This window comes from Trichechus manatus, unplaced genomic scaffold (assembly GCF_000243295.1).
Source record: "Trichechus manatus latirostris isolate Lorelei unplaced genomic scaffold, TriManLat1.0 scaffold00038, whole genome shotgun sequence".
NCBI classification, from domain to species: Eukaryota; Metazoa; Chordata; class Mammalia; order Sirenia; family Trichechidae; genus Trichechus; species Trichechus manatus.
The window spans coordinates 10635255-10652247 of NW_004443974.1; the positions used below are offsets into that span (position 1 = coordinate 10635255).

The window sequence follows — 16993 nt, forward strand, 5'->3', positions numbered from 1 at the left end:
TGTAAGATGTACTCCCTCACTGTTGCTGTTGTCGTTAGGTGCCGTGGAGTCAATTTCCACTCGTAGCGACCCCACGTGACAGAGTAGAACTGCCCCATAGGGTTTTCTAGGCTGTAATCTTTATGGGAGTAGATCATCAGGTCTTTCTCCTGTGGAGCTGCTGGGTGGGTTCGAACTGCCAACCTTTCAATTAGCAGCCAAGCACTTAACCATTGTGCCGCGAGGGCTCCAAGGAGGGAAAGCATCACTAGTGAGGAGTGGAGAGTGTCGTGATTTGGGAATCAGAAGACCTGACTGAGTTCTGGCCTGTCTAGGCTGTTTCCTGGCCTTGGCCATGGCTAAGTTACTTGAGCTCTGTGATGGTCATTCTCGTCTTCTCTAAAATTAAGGGGTTAGATTTGTTGATTTCCAAAGTTACTTCTGTTTCTGACATTTTGTGAAAAGGACCCAAGTCTCTGAAAGACCTCTGGTGGTTTTTATACCCCTCTAGATTTGTATAGCTCTTTACAGTTTACAAAGCAGTTTCCTACCCTTGAACTCATTTAGCTCTTCCAAGCTCCCAGCCAAGTGGCTTTATCTCCTCTTTGCTAATGAGGCAAACCAGAGCTCCAAGAAGTGAAGCAACAGAGTACCAGTCCTGGGGAGTGGTGAATCAGGATCAGGCCACCTCCCAAGCCCAGTGCTCTGGCTGACCACACCACCACAGATTAGCAGAGAACTTTCCTTGCTTCCCTCTTCACAGACATCACTGGTGGTGTTCAGTAGCACTGATGGTTATTTTGTTGTTTCAGTAGGAAACTTCTGATTTTTGGTGGAGCTTAAAAAGTGCAGTGTAACTTTAGGAAGGTTTTATTAACAGTGACTATTGTCATGTGTTCTGAGATTCTAAGGTTATCTTCCTTTTACTTTTCTCATTTTGATGATGACATTTTATTCTTATTCATTGAAAATGTGCACCAAGAGTATACCTGCCACGGTGATTAGAAAGTTGTGCTTGTAGGTGTCAGTGTCTGACATCCCAAGAGTGGAGGGTATGCAATGCATGGTCTAGAAGAAGCCGTAAGGCAGGGTTTCTCAACCTTGGCACTATTGACATTTTGGGCCAGGTAATTTTTGGTTGTGGGGCCTGTCCTGTGTGTTGTAGGATACTTAGCAACAACCCTGGCCTCTACTTACTAGATGCCAGTAGCATCCCCCCTCCAGTTGTGACAACCAAAAATGTCTCCTCCAATGTCCCTGGGAGGAGGAGGTTGCAGTCGAAATCACCCAACCCCCTCACCTGCGTAATGGTAAATATACATTGGATAAGTCAGTGCTGGGTCCTGTGTGAGGGAAGAGAAGCCTGTTAAAATGCTCCACATCACTTTCCCAACTGTTTGAAAGCTTATAAACATTTTAAAAGTGAAAGAGCAAGGGAATCTTTTTTGACAAAGTTTTGAGTCTTACCTGCTGCTTGACTTCAAAGCACTGTTTGAATGTATAACTTTCTGTAAAATAGAATCATTAGGTATGGCTTTGTGCCGTAAAACTCTTGGGGAAGCTCATAAAAATGTTCCTGATTTGAGAAGCCAAAGTGTCTTTTGATGAATTAGATACGAAGCAGCAAGTCATGAATCAAGGCTTGGAGCTCGAGATCATGGGAGGATGGGCTCAGGGATCTCTCTCTTGGGAGTGCTTATGCCAGGAGCTGAACCCCAGGACACGGGGCTCCCCATCCTCTCGCTGTTCACTTTTGTGGATCTGTATCTCTAACATTCTGTTTGTACCTTTGGGGTTATCTGGAAAGCTCGGCTAGTGGGCGGTAGATGGCCTTTGATAGTTTGGTTTTCTGAAAGTCTTGGTAAGTCTGACAGGAGCAGAATCTATCCCTATCATTTTCTCTTAACATTGAGCTCAGGGCAGAAGAGCATAATGTCAAATGAGTAAAATTAATAAGTACATTTCATGATTATGCTGTACCATGCATTATAGTGAAAGGTGAGCAGGGCAAGGGGCTCGCGACAGCCAGCCTGGCAATTACCCAGCCTTTGGAAGGCGAGAGTGGAGTGTCCGAGCTCCCTCTAAAAGCTCTTTCAGGGAAAGAGGTGGGAGTTATTTCTTTGTACTGACCTTTGGACTGTTCTCAGATAAGCATCTAGTTCACCAGAGGTCTGATCCTGAGTTCAGGGGGGATTGGGAGGGTAGGGATGGTGAGGAGAGGTACTTGCCATTCCTTTTATCTGGAGTTTTGTATTAAGTCAACATCCAAACAAGAATTTAAGGTGACTAGGCTGCAGAGATGCTTAGACAGAGCTCCAGTGGATAAAGATGCCCTGCTGCAGGTTCTGGTGAGAACTCTTTCTGTTTGTCGCATCTGCTGTAGGATTAATCCCTTTCTGTGCATGGAGGATGTTAAGTACTGTTCTCATGCAGCCCTGTGAATTTGGCGCCAGTAGGCTGCTGACCCGGAGTAGTGCAACTGTTTTAAAATGAACATAAGCCCTGTTGCTGCTTGAAGTAAAAGATGCCAAATGTTCATTTATAAAAATTTAATTTTATTTCTTTCCTTCTCTCTAGGCCAGGGGAAGCTTCTAAGGGGATAGGGAGTGTTTCTTAAACACCTCAATTTACTGTCTCCATTTCTATTATCTCCTCTGAAATCGCCTCCCCTTCCTGTCGTACAGCCACACTCTTGATCTGGGGGTGACTGGTGCTGGTATTCCATGTTGTCAGAGGTTGGGGTGGATTTCTTGCCTCCTTGTGACTCCACAGTGCCTCGTGTGGTGACTCTATGTTGTAGATGCTTGACATTGTTGAAAGTCATGCACACTATTTTGTCATATGTGTGCAGTTTTCAAAGAATTGTAATGCCGTAAGAAGCACTTCATGCAATTAAAAAATTAAAAATCAATTTAATCTTTGATTTTTAAGTCACTCTGGGACTTGTAGTATCTAAGGATCCTCAAACTGGACATTGCAGATGATCACTGTTGGATGAATTTGTGTGTATTTCCAGTGAATAGCTTTTACCCTACATCCACTTGCTTTTCTAAACGAGCATTTATGATTCAGCCAATAAAACCGCAACACTGTATTTAAAAGATGACTCCTTCCAAAAGAGGAAATAACCTTTTTTCTTGATAATATATAATTTTGTTAAAAACAAGACAAAAAGTCAACAGTAAAGAGAAAGTGAAAATAACCACACACCCCAGAGTGTTTTGATTTTAAATTGTTTATCCAGCCTATTTTTTTGAGCACCTACTAGGTGCCAGCTAGGATCTGGGGTTACAGTGGATAGCAAAAACATATACAGTCCCTGCCTTCATGAAGCTTACAGTCTAGAGAAGGAGAAAGACAATCATATGATCACTCAAATAAATATGAAATAAAATTATGGTAAGTGCTTTGAAGAGAAGTCCTTACAGATTGTCTTTCACATCTGGCCACCTCTCTTGCTGAATACCAGATTTTGATGGCATGAATCCCTCCCAACTTCTTTCTAGGAATTGTTCCTTTCCTTCCATACATAGAACCTTCCAAGTGTCTGTCCTCTACTTTTTTCTGAGAGTTCCCCAGGGCACTTCCCTAAGTGTGCTCAGGGTTCTTCAGCTCTGGCTTTCCCCTCATGCTACCACACTGCTGCTTTTTGTTGGTGACATCTCTGAGATTGCCCCTTGGCTGGGTCCAGCTCCTCTGCTAGCCTGGCAGCTGCTGCTCCCACCTTTCTGGCCTGCATGGGGATTGGACACTGCTCTCCCCTCTCCTCCCTTGTCCTGTTGTGACTGTCCATGGTTTCCTACAGAACAGCTGAGACTGGTCTTACTTTTAATGAAACTTTCCTGAAGCTTTGGGGATAATGGAAATAAAGAGTAAAACTCAGAAAACATCTAACAACTGCTGCTGAGATCCAGGTTTGTCCTGAGACCGGTTACTTGCCTAGCCCTCTGCCTTGGCTTTTGGCCTGCCTTTATTCTACCTACTCTAGAAAGGCACCAGAGCTGCTGTACCTTAGAGTCCAGGACAAACTGAGGCCTAGCCTCAGGGGGACTAGAAGATTTTTTTTCTTTGTCTTGACTCCAGTCTAAGACCTCCTCCATTTCCTTCCTGAGAAACTCCACGCTACACACAGGAGTCATTGTGGTGCTGTGACCCTGAAGAGACAGATTATCCCCCTGGTTCAGTGACTGTCTCCAAAAGTTTAGGTGAGGGGTTCTTAAGCTTCACCAGGCCTCAGAATCACCTGGAGGGCTTGTTGAAACACAGGTTGCTGAGTTTCTGGTTCAGTAGGTCTGGGATGGGGCCCCACGATTTGCATTTCTAACCAATTCCCAGGCGATGCTGTTGCTGCTGGTCCAGGGACCACACTCTGAGAACTACTGATCTAAGTTAAGTCATTCTTTGTTTAAGTATACGGTAATTCTGAATATGAGAAAATAAGTGGTTCAATGGGACCAGAGAAGGCCCGTGAGATCAGCTATGCCAAATTAAAGAATTTGGGGTTTTGTCCTATACATGGTTATCAGAGATGAGAAACCTAAGTGTTGGTCACCAAAAGTCTGTCTCCGGAAGGGCTGTGCAAGCTTTTCCTGTTGTTTTCAGCCTCTCCTGATTTAGAGTTCAGAGGGTCTTTAGGAACATGTATGTGTGTATGTTTGTGTGTAGGTATGTTTTTAATACACTTTATTTTTTTGGGCAGTTTTAGATTTACAGAAAAACGGGGCAGAAAGTACAGAGTTCCCATATACCACCTTTTCGCCTGCACATGGTTTCTCCTATTATTAACATCTTGCACTGGTGTGGTATATATTTTATAATTGATGCACCAGTATTGATACTTAATTGTTAACTGAAGTCCATAGTTTACATTAGGGTTCACTCTTTATACTGTATAGATCTATGGGTTTTGACAAGTGCATAATAGCATGTATCCACCATTACAGTATCATGCAGAATAGTTTCACTGCCGTTAAAATGCCCTATGCTTCAGCTATTCATTCATCCCTTCTCCCTTTCCTCTGAACTCCTGGCAGCCATTGACCTTTTTACTATCTCTATACTTTACCTTTTCTAGGATGTCATAGAGTTGGAATCATACAGTATGTAGCTTTTTCAGACTGGCTTGTTTCACTTAGTAATATGCATTTAAGATTCCTCCATGTCTTTTCATACCTTGATAGCTCATTTATTTTTGTTGCTGAATAATACTCCATTGTATGGATGTATCAAAGTTTATTTATCCATTCACCTATCGAAGGTCATCTTGCTTGCTTCCCACTTACTTTTCAAGTATACCCCAATCATTCCTCCGTGCCTACCACCCAGGAAGATGCTCTCACCAAGTTCACCAGAGAAATCTTTTATTTTACTAAATTTAAGCCTCATTTTACTCAACCTTAGGCAACTTTGAACATTACCAGTATTCAACATCCTAAAGGATCTCCAGCATTCCAGACATACTCTTCTTTACCTCCATTATGTAATATCAATTTGATTTCCTCTTGGTAATCAGGATCAATCACACCAGCCAGTATGGTGACTCCCTTCTTTACCTGTTGATCCAGAAGCATGAGGAGCCCAAAGTGGCCAGGTGGCATTTTAGCTTCCAGTTCAATAGAATCAGTGATGTGTCTCCAGGTGGGAGCATTCCTCCCTTTGGAACTAAGACCTCTAGACCTGCAGAGCATAGGTCATGGGGACAGGCAGGAAAAATCTGGCAAGTGGGTCACTAGGGGTAATGGAGTGGTGCCACTCCCATTTCCACCCCTTGATTCCTGGACACGTGAATCCTAGCTATGGGAGAAACAGCACCACATATTGGACGCTGGTTTAGAGCATATACAGCCTCCTGGAGAACACTGCCCCAACCCGGCAAGGTATTGCCACCTAGCTGGCGCCATAATTGTGTCTTTAGAAGGCCATTCCATCGTTCTATCAAGCCAGCTGCTTCAGGATGATGAAGGAACATGGTAAGAACAGTGAATTCCATGAGCATGGGCCCACTGCCACACTTCATTTGCTGTGAAGTCAGTCCCTTGATCCGAGGCAATGCTGTGTGGAATACCATGACGGTGAATAAGGCATTCTGTAAGTCCACGGATGGTAGTTTTGGTAGAAGAATTGAATGCAGGGAAGGCAAATCTGTATCCAGCCTGTCTATTCCAGTATGAGCAAAACGCTTCTGATGTTTGGCAATTATTAATAAAGCTGCTGTAAACATTCGTGTGCAGGTTTTTGTGTGGACTTAAGTTTTCAATTCATTTGGGTAAATACCTAGGAGTGTGATTGCTGTATCATACGATAAACCTATGTCTAGCTTTAAAAGAAACTGTCCTGTGTTTTTTTCTTTTTTTAACATATAAAAAAATGGATGTTACTATGCATACTCTCTTGTAATATTTTTTTTAATTAATATATTGCGGGCACCATTCCATATCAATACCTATAGCTGTATAACATTCTCTTAATGTATAATATTTTATTATCTGACAGTACCAAAATTTGGCTAACAATCCCATATTAAAGGACATTTATGTTGTTTCCATTTTTTTCTTATTATAAACAATATGTTTAGAATATCCAGTCATTTCTTGGGATGATTGTTCTATTAGCTCCATAGAATAATTTCATAGATTGGAATTACTGGGTCAAGAGTATTCACATTTTAAATTTGATTGATACTGTCCGATTGTCTTCCAGAAAGGTTGAGACATTTTGTCAGTTTATATTCCCACTAATAGTGTGATTAGAATGGATTTTTTGGGAGGTTTGACTTGATCGAGTCTCCCTCTCCCCTGGCCTTTGAGCTTGATGATACCTCCTATCTTTCTGTCTTACTGGTACTTTCCACAGTTGGGCATATGTATTTATAAAAGTGAATACCTGAATGAAAACATGCACACTTGTTTCAGCAGTAGACAGGGATCCTACCCTCAAAAAGTGTCCTATCTCTTATAACCATATGTAGAACAAAAATCAGCATACTTGATTTCACCATCCCTTCCAGTCTCACTTCTTAAATGACGATCTCTCTTCTCTAGCCCCATTGAACCTCTCATTTTTTCATTTTCAGAATAAGCAGGAACTTTGTACCTTCATACCTTTGAACCTGCTTTCCCTATTTTTTCCAGAATGCTTGTGCACACACATACACACATTGTTAAAATTTTACTCATCCTTCAAAACCCAGTTCAGATATCTTCTTAGTGAAACTTTTCCTGACATTACTCATTCATTTATTTATTCACTTCTTGGTCTCACAAATGTTCATTGGCCACCTACTATTGTGCAAGGCACTGGAAATCCAGTATTTTGGGAAGGTTAGGTTTCATAAGGTAGAAGGTGAGCAAAACGCTGCCCTTTCCATGATGGAAGCAGTCCAATGTAATCAATGTGACAAGGGTTACACTATCTTATTAAAAGCTTATGGTAGATATTAACTAGAAAATGTGGGGCATATTCATATGCCCAGTTTGTTCATAGATCTCACATGGATCTCTAGAAGGCTGAAGTTGTGGTGGGAGGCCAGTAGCAGGGCAGGAAAACCACCCTTGTACCTCCTGAGTCAGGGAACAGTGAGAGCCCAAAGCCTCAGGCAGCTGCCCCATCATGAAACTCTGCCTCCACGAAGCAAATGCAGAAACAAGGGGCTGCAGCTTGCTCCTGCTGTCTTCAGTTCCCTCTGCACATATCTTTGCTATCTAGGGGCTACTTCTAACTGCAGAAATAACCACAGACGAGTCCTATCTCACAGATTGGTTTATTTTTGGAGCCAGAGCTTATTTTGATAAAAGGCACCAGGTGTTCCTCCTTTTTGTTTTGTTAGAAAATACATTAAACTGAGATTTACTGAAAACATGGAAAGTAGTTTTATGACCAGCCCCTGGGCCTTTGTTTCCTGTGGACAGGATTAGCAAGCATTGGTTACTACCTTGTATCTTTCCTCCACATTCCCCTGGCCCCAAGGGAATAAAAGCTGTGCCTGAGGTGAGCACATGAAGTACTTTGCAACGGGCCTGGCCTCCAGGAAGTGTGCAAGAAGCAAATAGAATGATTCTATTAGAAATAGTGGCTTAAAGTGCCTGATGGTGGTTCTGGAGGGACCGGGCTTTGTCTTCTACACCTCTTTCCACATCAACCATAGGTTTTGAGCTTTGACTCAAGACTGTAGTTCCCGCTAATGTCTTACTCCATAGTTGGTTCATTTGGAAAGTGGAGAGGACTTTTGGGGAACAATGCAATATTCTGGTACTTCCGCCTGTTGACTAAAACTTCCTATTCACTGTTTAGAAAAACTTCCAACATTAGGGGCAGTGAAACCTCAGTTAATTAGATTAATGGAAAAGATGAAGCTTCCTTTCATTTTGCTTAATTAAACTTTTTTTTTAATTGAGGTAAAATTCACATGACATACAATTAACCATTTTAAAGTCTACAGTTAACTGGCATTTAGTGTATTCACAATATTGTACAAATACCACCTCTGTCTAGTTTCAAGACATTTTATCACCCAAGAAGAACACCCTGAACCAGTTAACTAATCACTCCCCATTCTCCTGCCTTCCCATCCCCCAGTACCCACTAATCTGCTTTCTATCTCTGTGGTTTTGCCTGGATATTTCATATAAAAGGAATCATACAATATGTGACCTTTTGTGTATGGCTTCTTTCACTGAGCATGTTTGTGAGGCAGTTCACCCAAGTTGTAGCATACATCAGTACTTCATTCCTTTTTATGGCTGAGTAATATTCCATTGTTCAAGTATATGGCATTTTATTTGTCCATTAATCAGTTGCTGGACATTGGGGTTGTTTCTACCTTTTGAATAATGCTGCTAGAAATTTTTATGTACAAGTTTTTGCGTGGACGTATGTTTCCATTTCTCTTAACTATGTATATACCTAGGAGTAGAATTGCTGGATCCCGTGATAATTCCATGTTTAACTTTTTGTAGAACCTCCAGCTCTTTTCCAAAGCATCATTACCAGCAGTGTATGAGGGTTTCAATTTCTTGGCATCCTCACCTACCTTTATTTTCTGTTTGTTTGTTTGTTTTTAATTATAGCCATTCTAGTCGGTGTCAAGTGGTATCTCATTGTGGTTTTGATTTGCATTTCCTTAATGACTGGTATGGATTAAATTGTGTCCCCCAAAAATGTGTATCAATTTGGCTAGGCTGTGATTCCCAGTATTGTGTGATTGTCCACCATTTTGTGATCTGATGTGATTATCCTATGTATTGTAAATCCTAATCTCTGCCTGTGGTTAATGAGGCAAGATTAGGTTATGTTAGAGAGAATTAGGGTGGGATGCAACACCCTAACTCAGGCCACAGCCCTGATCCAATGTAAGGGGAGTTTCCCTGGGGCGTGGCCTGCATCACCTTTTACCTTACAAGAGGTAAAAGGATAGAGAAGCAAGCACAGAGAGAGGGACTTCTTGCCACCAAGAAAGAAGCACTGTGAGCAGAGCATGTCCATTGAGCCTGGATTCCATACGCTGAGAAGCTCCGAGACCAGGGGAATATTGATGACAAGGGCCTTCCCCCAGAGCCAGTAGAGAGAGAAGGCCTTCTCCTGGAGCTGACACCCTGAATTCAGACTTCTAGCCTCCTAAACTGTGAGAGAATAAAGTTTTCTTTGTTAAAGCCATCCACTTGTGGTATTTCTGTTATAGCAGCAATAGATAACTAAGACAGAATTTGGTACTGAGAGTGGGTTGCTGCTTTAACAGATACCCACAATGTGGAAGCGGTTTTGGAACTGAGTAATGGGTAGAGGCTGGAAGAGTTTTAAAGTGCCTAATAGTAAAAGCCTAGATTGCCTTGAAGAGACTGTTGGTGAATTATGGACAATTCTGGTGAGGGCTCAGAAGGAATTAAGGAGAGCTGTAACACCAGAGTTGGCGCAGATGGTGAGAAGCAGCAGTAGAACCAGAAGACCAGCGCAAGACAGCCCAAGAGCCGACCCACGAGTGGGGTCTTATTACTGCACAGTGGATAAAAGTCCTAGCCCTGCTTGGCCTTCTCTGACACCATAATGTCAGGGATGTGGGGGTACCTCATTACAGCCTAGTGAGGATTTAAGTCTAGGCTCCCCAATCAGGCTTTCTGGCATGAGTGGTGATGGGACCACAGCTTTTTTTCTGTGGTGTTTGACTGGAGTAGAGTGGTATTGTCTAAAAGTTTTCTCTCTTGCTAGGCTGCCTCTTTCCTGGACTTTGGCTAGTAAGAGCTGGCTTTTGTTAGGACCTTTTTGGTCTGTGCCAATTGATGTTTCTGGGTTACTGGCTTCTTTAGCTCTAAATCTGATATATATTGGACAAAAAGAAAACCCATAGAATTTACCACCGTGTTGTCCTTGGGTCTGAGGTTCCTAGCCAGTCTGCCACCTTCTCTTCACTTTTCAGACTCTTATGTTTGTTTCATAGACAATGTCCAGGATTTTTAGTTGTAGTTAGTGGAAGGAATAGGGAAAAGTATGTCTACTCTATTTTCCTGAAAGCACAAGTCCTGATTTGCTTTAAATTTATGTCAATTCAGGATTAACCAGAGAATCTGTTTATTTTTAAGCCACCAGAAGTCTTTCCAAAACATTTACATTTCAGCCATCAAAAGCATTTCTAAACATTTGGAAATTTTAAAAATTTAGGTCAAAGGGAAAATAAAATATACTTGTTTAGAGAATAATAAACTAATGGATATGGCTATAGCTGTACTCAAGGCAAATTCTTAGTCTTAAATGTTTTCATTTCATTTCAGCATAGCATAGTGATTAAGAGCTTGGACTCTAGAGCCAAATTGCTTGGGTTTAAATATTTACTTACCTCTTAGTAGCTGTGTGACCTTAGGCAATTTGATTAACCTCTCTCTTCCTCAATTTCCTCATCTGCAAAATGGGGATAATAAACGTATCAACCTCAGAGGGCTCTTTTGAGGAATAAATGATTTAATATGTGTAAACTACTTAGAATAATGCCTGGAAGCACTATATGAGAGTTAGTCATCATTATTTATAAATAAGAAAGAATGAAAATGAGAGAAGAAAATCCTCTCAAATAGCTGAGAAAACACATGGAAGGAAATAACAATGATAAAATCAGAAATTAGAATCAAGAGAATAGGGAGATTTATTAACTGAGAGTTGATTCTTTGGAAAAAGCATAATATATAAACTACTAGCAAATATAATAGTAAAAAGAAATAAAATAAGGATAAGCAAAATTTAGATTGAAAAAGGGAATGTAAGAGTATAAGAAGGTTTAAAAATTATAAGAGATGTGATACATAGCTCTTAGGTGCAGCTGTATGTGACTACAATTGATAATCTTGATGAGCTGGATAATTTCTACCGCCATTTAAGAAGAAAATCAGCCATCCCCTTTCCCCAGCTACTCCCATCATTGCTCAGTGTGCTCATGAACAAAGTGGCCATAGTGGCAGAGATGGAGGTTATGCATGGGCCCAGCAACATGGACTTCCATTCACCAAGGACAGCTACTGCTGAGTGCCTGATCTGCCAGGAGCAGAGACCAACACTGAGTCCCCGATATGGCCCCATCCCTCGAAGTGATCAGCCAGCAACCTAGTGGCAAATTGATTACATTGGACCACTTCCATCATGGAAAGGGCAGCCTTTTGTCCTTACTGGAATAGACACTTACTCTGGATATGGATTTGCCTTCCCTGCGTGCAATGCTTCTACCAAAACTACCATCTGTGGACTTACAGAATGCCTTATTCACCGTCATGGTATTCCACACAGCATTGCCTCGGATCAAGGGACTGACTTCACAGCAAATGAAGTGTGGCAGTGGGCCCATGCTCATGGAATTCACTGTTCTTACCATGTTCCTTCATCATCCTGAAGCAGCTGGCTTGATAGAACGATGGAATGGCCTTCTAAAGACACAATTATGGCGCCAGCTAGGTGGCAATACCTTGCAGGGTTGGGGCAGTGTTCTCCAGGAGGCTGTATATGCTCTAAACCAGCGTCCAATATGTGGTGCTGTTTCTCCCATAGCTAGGATTCACGTGTCCAGGAATCAAGGGGTGGAAATGGGAGTGGCACCACTCCATTACCCCTAGTGACCCACTTGCCAGATTTTTCCTGCCTGTCCCCATGACCTATGCTCTGCAGGTCTAGAGGTCTTAGTTCCAAAGGGAGGAATGCTCCCACCTGGAGACACATCACTGATTCTATTGAACTGGAAGCTAAAATGCCACCTGGCCACTTTGGGCTCCTCATGCTTCTGGATCAACAGGTAAAGAAGGGAGTCACCATACTGGCTGGTGTGATTGATCCTGATTACCAAGAGGAAATCAAACTGATATTACATAATGGAGGTAAAGAAGAGTATGTCTGGAATGCTGGAGATCCTTTAGGGCATCTCTTAGTACTGCCATGTCCTGTGATTAAAGTCAGTGGAAAACTACAGCAACCCAATTCTGACATGACTACTAAGAGCCCACACCCTTCAGGAATGAAGATTAGGGTCACCCCACGAGGCAAAGAACCACAACCAGCTGAGGTGGTTGCTGAGGGCAAAGGGAATACAGAATGGGTGGTGGAAGAAGGTGGTTCTAAATACCAGTTACTGCCACGTGACCAGTTACAGAAACGGGGACTGTAATTGTTATGAGTATTTCTGCTTTGTACGTGTGCATCTAATATTTTTGTTTCCTTCATTTATAAAATATAAGATGTAAACAGGGTTAGTGCATTTTTGATTGTATGCGTGTTAGTTGTATCGTGTTAGACACAAGTATGACTTTGTATTTGTCTTTGTTCAGAGATTATGTATGGTTTCAGGAGATGTGTACAGGTGCCAGGTTGACAAGAGATAGACTGTGGTGGTTAAGATTGTATGTCAACTTCGCTAGGCCATGATTCTCAGTGTTTCGGCAGTTATATAATGTGATCACTTCCCTTTTGAAATTTGATAAGTGATCATCCCCATGATGGAATCTGGTGAGTGGTACCAGTGGGGACAGGGCCTGTGGCAGCTCACCGCTCTCTCAGCCTTCATTTCTCTGCCTTCTGCTGGCTACTTCCTTTCTGCCCACCTCGCCAAGGTTTTTGGCTTGTTCCAGACCCAGCAGCTGCCTCGTGTCATCTCATCTCCAGTTCTTGGGACTTGAGCTAGCAGCTTATCTGTCAATCTTGGAATTCATTGACCTTCATAGCCTGTGAGCAGGAGCCTTGCTCTCTGACCTGCCCACCTTGGGTTCGCCAGCTTCTGCGGCTGCACGAATTGAGGGAGGCCTGTACTCTGATCCACAGACTTGGGATGTTCTAGCCTCTACAATCACGTGAGCTGTTTCCTTGATAAAAATCTATATATATATATTTATACGCTTTACTGGTTTTGCTTCTCTAGAGAACCCAGCCTAAGACAAAACCTAAAACAGACCTGTATCTAGGGAAGAAAGCAGAAGAGTTATTAGAGAATTATCTCCAACAAAAGCACCAGGCCCAATTCAAATTGTTTTAAGGTAGCATTACCTCAGATTGTCAAGAAACAGGTAATTTCCATATCCTGTAAACTATTCTACAGCTTTCAAAAAGACAGGAAGCGTCTCAGTTTGTTTTGCAGAGCTAATTTAACCTTGGTAATTGACATTACTATTGTGAATGGTACCAGTTTAACCCATTGTGTTCTTTAAATAGTTATTGGTTATTGTTTGCATATTTTGTATAAAGGAAAACTAATTATATTTTATATATATATATACTTGTCTTGTGTCCAACAATCTCATTGAATTTCTTGTTTCTTATTTATTCCCTTGTTTTCTGTTTCATGACCCTGGTTTAGTATGACAGGCTTGCATGGTTTATGCCATGGGAAGTTATGTGATCACAAATTCCACTGTGTTTGTGGGGAGGGGCAAAGGAGAGGGGAAGAGCTTGGGAAGGAATTGACCTGTTGACTAGGCAAATATCTACTAACTCTGTTCTTCACTCTACTTGGTTAAGGCCTATTGAATTGTTTCCCAGTGGATCTCCCAAACTCCATTCTAACCAACTCTGGTCTTGCCTACACTATTGCCAGTAGACTCTTTCTAACAGATCAGGTTATTCACCTGCTTAGAATTGTTCCCTGGCTCTTTGTTTTTAGATTCAAAGGCAAATTCACTAGACTGTAATTTCTGTTAGGGGGTCAGGTCTGTTTTACTTGCCACTGAATGTCTAGCCTGGTGGTGCAGTGGTTAAGAGTTCAGCATCTAACCAAAAGATTGGCAGTTCGAATCCACCAGCTGCTCCTTGGAAACCCTATGGGCCAGTTCTACTCTGTCCTATAAGCTCGCATGAGTCAGAATCGATTCGACGACAACGGGTTTTGTTTTGTTTTTTGGTTCTGAATGCCTAACACTTGGCACTCAGTAGGTGTTTATCAAATAGATGAATTTCCAAAACTTCTCTTGATCTGTCCCTTCTCTACCTTTCTCGTTTTCATTCTGCCCCTTTTAACTCAGTGCAGTTCCCTGAATGTGCTGTGCTCATTGTTGCTTCTGTGCCTTTGTGCATGCATGCCATTCCTCTCTCCTATCCCAGTGGAATTGTGTTCCGGCTCCTTTAGGTTTGATAACACCTTTAACTTTCCTCTTGCATCTCTTATCACTTTTTAACTACAGTTGCGGGTTAGTGTGCGGACTAAGGCCCCTGGAGGGCAGCAGCTGTGTCTTATGCATTGCAGTACCCACAATATCCAGCACAGTGCCTGGGTGCATATTTATTACACCAGGCATGCGAAGAATGTTGAATTGAATTAGCTGGCTCTTTCTGTGTCTGGGATATTGGATGCCAACATCCGGCTAAGTTATGTTTGTGTTAAACGAATTGAAATGCAATTACAGCTGGCAGTGTGGTTTGAGAGCTGAGTAATAGAGTAAATAAGAAGGGTGACTGAGTCATGAGTGCCAGTTCATATCCTTTGCTTTCTTGCCTCCTGTCATTGAACATGACTCATGAACAGCAGTAGTTCAACTTGTCTTCTCTTAAACCCCATCATTTTAACTCTTCCCGTCCTCTTTGTCTTGTTGGCTCTCTTCTAGGGCCCCTTTGCTTAAAACCAGCAAGAAGCCCAGAGCTAGGCCTTGTAGTTGGTTGGCTGTAGGAAGAGGCTGTACTCCATGCTGTAGGTGATCTGTGCAGAGAGCATGGACAGAGAGGGGAGCCCGGGCCAGTGTGCAGGCTAGTGCCGTTCCCCAATGCCTGGGGAAGCCACACGGGTCCTGATCCCAGGATCGCTAGTGTTTGCTATTTTCTTAACAGTATCCTGCTAGAGCCCTAGCTAAGGCAAAAACAGTGTCATTCATCCCAGATAATTGTCTCCTCATCTTAGACCCATTCCTTTTGTAGCTTTGTTGAATTGCATTCAGGAATTTTGTCTGATTACTGGCCTACCTAGAGGTCAGTTGATTTGGATTGATAGAAAAACTTCCTTCTTGTTCTTGAGAAGGCACTTAGATGTCTTGGGGGTCTCAGCTTGGGGGTCTACAGTTGCTTGTTAATGAGCATTTCTGTAGTCTCCGTAGATCAACTGGTGTGTTCTTTTATAAGCACATTCCCCATGGTTCAGAGGGAGATTTCGCCAAACTTTAGGGATGGAGCAGAGGAAAAGGGGAGCATTCATTTATTAGCAGTTATTTATTAAGCCCTTACCATGTATAGATCCTTATTAAATAAAACCTGTTGCCCTCAAGTCTGATTCCAACTCATAGCGACCCTATAGGACAGAGTAGAATTGCTCCATAGGGTTTCCAAGGAGTGGCTGGTGGAGTCCAACTGCTGACTTTTTGGTTAGCAGCTGAGCTCTTAACCACTACACCACCAGGGCTCCTAGGTCGTTATTAGGTACTGGCAGTCAAGTGGTGAATGAGCCAGACGTAGTCGCTACCTGCATGGGGCTTATAGACTAGACAAAAGGAATAAAATGAGAAAAGATGTTGTTAGGAGTTAGGGCATCTTTGGGGAGCTCTTCTCCTTCCCAAGATTAATCCCCCAGATGATTCTTATTTCTACCTCTTCCTACCTTGTTTCTTGTGCCTATAAATCCTTCTCTTGTGTAGTGTCAGTATTTCCCCCTTCCCTACCCCTTTTCTCTCCACGAAAACATGCGCTGTCGCCGTTGTAAAAACAGACTCTGCCACCACCACCTTCCCTTCTTCTTGAGCCCCTTCAGCTACTGTCTTTATATGCCCTTCTCTCCCCATGGCTAAAAAACCAAACCTATTGCTGTCAAGTCAGTTCTAACTCATGGCAGTCCCACGTGTTACAGAGTAGAACTGCTCCCTAGGGTTTTCTTGGCTGTAATCTTTAGAGAAGCAGATTGTCAGGCCGTTCTTCTGCAGTCCACTAGGTGGGTTTGAATTGCCAGCCTTTAGGTTAGTAGATGAGCTCAAATCATTTGCACCACCCAGAGACCTTTCTCCCCTTATAGCTGTTTCTATTTGCCGTCACCTTCTCTTTAATATCCTTCCCCATCCCTTTATTCCTAATTGTACAACACAATAGCTTTTTCCTAATTTTTATTCTCCTTGACCTCACCTCAACTTTGGACACTGTTGGCCAATTTCTTACTTTCTTAATATATTCATTTCTAAATACAGAAGTAATATATGTTCATTGTAGTTAATTTGGAAGATATAGAAAAGCACAAGGAAGAAAGTAAAAACAACTCATAATCCTATCACTCAGAGGAAACCTACTGTTAACATTTTGACATGTCCTGTAGTATTTTTCCAGTGTGTGTGTCTGTATATATATTTTAGTGATAATGGGATTCTACTATATATACTATTTTATAACCTACTTATAATTGTGTTCTATTTTCTTATGTTATTGTGATACTTCCTTATCTCATTAGTTATACTTCTACAGCACTTTCTTGAAGCACTCTTATCCCTTAAATTTGGTATCACCCATTTTCTGCTCTGTTCTCTGATTCCCTCTTTCGGAGTCTCTCCTTTCCCTACAGCAGGCGCATCCCTAGACTCTGACTGCAGCCTCCTGT

General features: G+C 42.2%; 1 protein-coding gene across 1 annotated transcript in view; it reads left to right on the forward strand.

The window, feature by feature from the left end:
* The window catches only part of MVB12B (multivesicular body subunit 12B), a 173089-nt gene that overhangs the window by 8165 nt on the left and 147931 nt on the right, over window positions 1-16993 (forward strand). The window lies entirely within an intron of this gene.